Source organism: Pseudonaja textilis, chromosome 1 (assembly GCF_049901715.1).
Source record: "Pseudonaja textilis isolate UNSWEBS1 chromosome 1, rPseTex1.2, whole genome shotgun sequence".
Lineage (NCBI taxonomy): Eukaryota > Metazoa > Chordata > Lepidosauria > Squamata > Elapidae > Pseudonaja > Pseudonaja textilis.
The window spans coordinates 148,296,209-148,301,815 of record NC_141990.1 but is presented as its reverse complement, the minus strand read 5'-3'; the positions used below and the strand labels follow the sequence as shown (position 1 = coordinate 148,301,815).

Sequence of the window (5,607 nt, the reverse complement as noted above, 5' to 3'; positions counted from 1 at the left end):
GTTGCTAGGAATATAGCAGCTGAACCTCATAATGTATGCAGGTAGTCCTTGACTTATGACCACAATTGGGACCAGAATTTCAGTTGCTAAGCAAGGCAGTTTTTAAGTGAATATTGGCTGGTTTTATGACCTTTTTGCTCTAGTTGTTAAGTGATTTGCTGTATTTGCTAAGTAAATCAAGCAGTTGTTAAGTGAACCCAGCTTCCCCGTTGACTTTTGTGGGAAGGTCGCAAATGATTATACATGACCCCAGGGTGCTGCAACCATTGTGAACATGTGTCAGTTGCCAAGCACCCAAAATATGATCCTGTGACCTTGGCAATGCTGCAATGGTCTTAAGGATGAAGTCTGATCACAAGTCTCTTTTTTCAGTGCTGTTGTGTAATATCAAACAGTCGCTAAACAAATAGTTGCAAGTTGAAACTTAACCTGTTCATTTTTTCTGTATATCTTCCTCCATGTGCTTTCCTTCAAGTTCCAATTTACGTTTCAAATTTCGGTAAATCTGCAGGTTTTTTTAAACAAATATTTTGATCATTATACATCTTCGAAACATTAAAAATGTCAAACTATCCAAATGTCGGTAAAAACCCAACAACATATACCATGTGAAGGAAATGATGCACAAACGTAGTCATGTTTATGCAAAATTAATATATTATCATGCATGTCACTGATTTCTCTGAAACACTTTGCTTAATTACAGTTTTGATGACCAGAAATGAGGATCAACTTGGCTCCGGTTCCAGCTTATTTATTCAAAAAGCGCAGATTCTGATAATTGTAAGAATGTGTGAAGTGATATATTTGCCAACTAGAGTAAAGCAGTAAAACAAGTAGGCAATAAGTCACATTTGTTTCCAGCACCCCTAGAGTAGTATCAAGCATCCTGCCAACACTTACTATTTTCTTTGACAAATATGGAAGTGCCTTGTTAGCAGAAATGCTTATGATGAGATTGTTGCTCGTTGTGCCAAAGCAGAATCAATGAGCTTTCTAGACTAGGAGGTTGATCACCCAAAAGTGTCAATTTTTCCAGAAAAGGATCAAACTTCACCTCCAGTGGCAAATGGATCACTCACAATTGTCTCTATCTCATTAGCAGTCTTGATTTTTATTGGCTTACAGCCAGCCTATAACTATATTTTTCACAGCTTCAACTAAAAGAGGGGCCACACGGTGGCTCAGCAGTTAAGACGCTGGGCTTGTCACCTAGAAATCCAGCAACCCAGGTTCGACACCCGAGTGCCACACAATGAGTTGAGCTCCCATCCTTGCCTTGGCTCCTGCTAACCCAGCAACTCCAAAACATGCAAATGTGATTAGATAAATAGGTACCACTTTGGTGAGAAGGTAACAGTGCTTACTAATATCATACTAGCCACAAAACTTCAGAAATGTCTTCAGGCAGCCTTGGCTCAGTGGACTTAAAACAGAGATGCACTACCCCTTATAGGAAACCTGTTGACGCAGCTGGCCCAAGAGACACGAGGCTACATAGCTTTTTCATTAGCTCTTGATGAAAGCACAGACAACACGGATATAGCGCATCTATCCATTTTTATTCGAGGCATGAAGTCGGACCTCTCTGTCACTGAGGAGCTGTTGGATGTAGATGCCATGCATGGGACCACAACGGGACAGGACATTTTTGATATGGTGGAGAAGTCCATGAGTAAAAATGCATTGCCTTGGGAAAAGTTGGTGGGATTAACTACAGACGGTGCACCCGCAATGTGTGGAGGAAAAGCGGGCTTGGTTGGACTAATAAAAGACAAAATGCTGAAAAGTAATGCCTCTGGTAACGTATCATTGCATCATTCATCAAGAAACGTTGTGCGGGAAGGTGCTGGGGATGGATCATGTAGTGACCACGGTCATGAAAACTGTGAACTTCATTCGAGTGCGTGGCCTGAATCACCATCAGTTCCAGCTGTTCTTGCAGGAGATGGGCTCAGAGCATGGAGAGATGCCGTACCATACAGAAGTATGGTGGCTGAGTAGGAGTAAAGTCTTCAAATGATTTTTTGAATTTAGGGAAGATATTGCTCTTTTCATGCTAAGTAAAGGAAAATTTGTGTCTGAACTGTCAGATCCCAACTGGCTGTGTGACTTTGCTATGTTATGTGACATAACCGAGCATCTCGCCCAACTGAATCAGAAGCTGCAGTGACGTAGACAAGTCATTACGCAGATGTCTGACATGATCAAGGCTTTCCAGTGTAAACTTGATCTGTGGATGTGCCAAGTCAAACAGGACAATCTTGCTCACTTTCCTGTTTGTCAAAGCATTTCAGCCTCATTTCCCGGTGTTTTTTCATGGGCTCAGTTGGCTACCAAAGTGAGCCGATTAATAAATGAGTTTGATTGGCGCTTCTGACGTTAAAGCGCAGCACTCAGACTTTGCCATCTTTCCCGATCCTTTCACCACCGATGTCTGCACTGCACCCCAGCACCTTCAGATGGAGTTAATCGAGCTTCAAAGCAATCGTAGCCTGAAAGCAAAGTTCAAGGATGTTGCGATCCAGGACTTTTAGCATAAAATACCCCCTGGTTCAATGCCACAGCTTCGGCGTCATGCAGCCTGTGTTCTGTCTATGTTTGGGAGCACCTATCTGTGCGAACAGATGTTTTCAATAATGAATCTAAACAAAAACAAGCATAGATCACGTATCACTGATGAGAACCTCCATGCGGTTCTACGGATTGCTTCTGCTCAAGACCTAAAACCAGACATTGACACACTGGCTACGGAAAAACGGTATCAAAGATCCAGCCAGAAAATGCATAAGTAAGCATTTTTAAAAACCTAATTAATATATAATAAAATGTATTTCAATCAAGAAGAAGAATAGTTAAACTGTGCAATTTAATGATTGTGCTAACATTTTGTTATTTTTAGAACATGATCAATGGATTATGATGGAGGAGAGGGGATCCACTCTGTGTGTTCCGGGACAGTCAGCATCTTCTCATGAACTTCACCTAAAAACTTGAGACAATATAGTTGTGAATTGAGACAACCCTGATTTTGTTATTTTGAGTTATTTACAAATATAACTTTATATGTGTAGTAATGCATTTAGTGTTTATAGGTTTATATGTTTATGCAGACAAATCTGCAAGGCTATATGCAGCCATTTGTTTTTGTGAAATGCTACATCTGTCACATATGTTCTTAACAGCTCACAATTGTTGGTTGTACTTATTCTGTTATTCTGCCCCTCCTAGCTGTGACAAAAAGGATTTGAACAAAGTTATTATAACTGATGTTGGATGATGTTTTTCTCTTACTTGGATAGATTGATCATTGGTTGATGGAGTAATGTGGGTTTCTTAACTTGACAAGGTAAATTTTTTATGTTATATTAACAGAGCTACTAGCAACCTTTTTTTTATATTTATGCAAATGCATATGTAATATTTGTGATTTGAATAAATAATAAATTAAGAGTTAATTAACATTTAGGAGTAGTTACATTTGATTACATTTATACTGTCATACAGTTACATGTGGCCCTTTGAGGGCAACCATTACGCTGACGTGGCCCTTGGTGAAAATGAGTTTGACACCCCTGTTCTAGAGTAAGAGAACAACTCTAATAGTTTGATGTTCTCACTTCATGGAGATCTACTGTAAACTTGACTGGTTTTGAGCAAATTGATTCTCACTATTTCTACAGGGCAACTGCTACTTATACTAGATCTCACTTACTACCTCTAAGGCACCCAAGCAATGGTGGGTTTCCAAATTGTTTCCTACTGGTTCTATTTGCGGTTCTATGCATGGAACCGCAGATGGCTCAAAGACTGACCTCTGTCAATGCTGGTAAGCTGAGCTTTGCATTCGCATGCCTAATGCACACTTTGCACATGCAGGGAGGGCTGTCATCGCTGGTAAGCTGAGCAGCTTTTTAGCTCAGCTGAGGTGCAGCAATCTGCTCAGCCGCGTGAATCAGCTCAGCTAAAAAACCAAAGGAATATACAAGAGGTAATAGTGGGTGTGGGTGGGCTGGGCCAACCAGAGATGGTATTTGCTGGTTCTCTGAACTAGTCAAAATTTCTGATACTGGTACACCAGAACCAGTCCAAACCAGCTGAATACCACCTCTGCACCCAAGGCATTGGAGTCATAAAATGTGGCTTTCAATATAACAAGGGAAAAAGAATGGGAAACTTACCTGCTAATGTGTCTAGCAGAGGTGGTATTCAGCAGGTTCTGACCAGTTCTGGAGAACCGGTACCAGAAATTTTGAGTAGTTTGGAGAACCAGTAGCAGAAATTTTGAGTAATTTGGAGAACTGGCAAATACCACCTCTGACTGGCCATGCCCCCAACTATTCTCCGCCTCTCAAGTCCCAGCTGATCAGCTGGGTCTTTTTTTGTTGCCCTGAACAGGAGAATGGAGCTGGAAAGCAGGTTAGCAAGATGAGGAGGGAATGGGATTTTGCAGTAACCTTCCCCCAGGAGTGGGGTGGAAATAGAAATTTTACAGTATCCTTCCCTGCCACTCCCCGCCAAGCCATGACATGACCACCAAGCCATGCCGACAGAACCAGTAGTAAAAAATTTTGAATCCCATCACTGGTGTCTAGCATGTGTAGAGTTCCCTGACATTGAATACCTTACATTAAATAAATAAATAACCTATGAGTGTGGCAGAACACAATAACAATAACTCAGTAAAAATTAATTTATCAGTAATATAGAATTCCTGTTCACTTCCTACAGGCAGTGCTAGTGGAGAATACTTTTAAGATTTCATGAACATAACTATCACCTTTATCATTGGCTAGTCAGGCAGCAGGAAATATTCTAAAGTGTGTTACTTGTGGCCAACTCTTGCCAAAACATTGTGCGATGGAGAAGCTTATTTTTATGGTCACTTTTGGTCTCCAGTTGTTTTTCCTGAAGGACAACGCAGGCAGAAAGAAGCAAAGGACCAGGTTTTAGTGTAACCACAGTATTGCTAAGTGAAGTGATTTAAATGTATGCAGGTCTGGACCTATTAAGGATAAATCTATGCCTCTTGGGTTGGGGTTAATTAATTGGACCGTTTGATTCCTTTTTACTGTTCCCACAAAACAGTAACCTCCCAATTGACCCTATTCAGCTTATTAGTGATTACGGTGTATGATTTATTCTCGGCTGCTATGTGTTTTAATTTTTATATTATTGAAATTGTTCTTAATTTCTTTTTAATTTTGTTCACCACCCACAGTCACTTATTGAGATGGGTGGATACAAATTGATTGAATGAATGAATAAATAAATAAATATTGTAGGAACAGGAGCTGAGTGTAAGACTTGATTCTACCAATTGCACATGCTTACATGCCATCTCCAGAGCTAATCCAATTTGCCAGGAAACATTCTTTCTTGAACCCCTTTCACTCTGACAGCAAGATTAACTAACTTAATCAGCAGATTCCTCTTCAGCCTTTACATGAGGTTTACTTGCTCTAGTAAGGCCTTTACTTGATGGAAAGCAAATCTCCTTCTATTCTTCCAGAGGCTGTAGGAACTGCATCCACCTACGGGGCAATAGATGAACAAAGCTTTGGAATTTTTGATCCACAATCTTGTTCAACCGATCATTCAACCGAT

The 5,607-nt window shown here is 40.4% G+C and overlaps 1 pseudogene across 1 annotated transcript; it reads left to right on the top strand.

Moving 5' to 3' along the window:
* The first annotated feature begins 561 nt into the window (after positions 1–561).
* On the top strand, positions 562–3,327 carry LOC113442655 (general transcription factor II-I repeat domain-containing protein 2B-like; annotated as a pseudogene). The gene is made up of 3 exons (XR_015741107.1): positions 562–583; positions 1,457–2,791; positions 2,903–3,327. The product of XR_015741107.1 is annotated as a general transcription factor II-I repeat domain-containing protein 2B-like (transcript).
* The last annotated feature ends 2,280 nt before the right edge of the window (positions 3,328–5,607 follow it).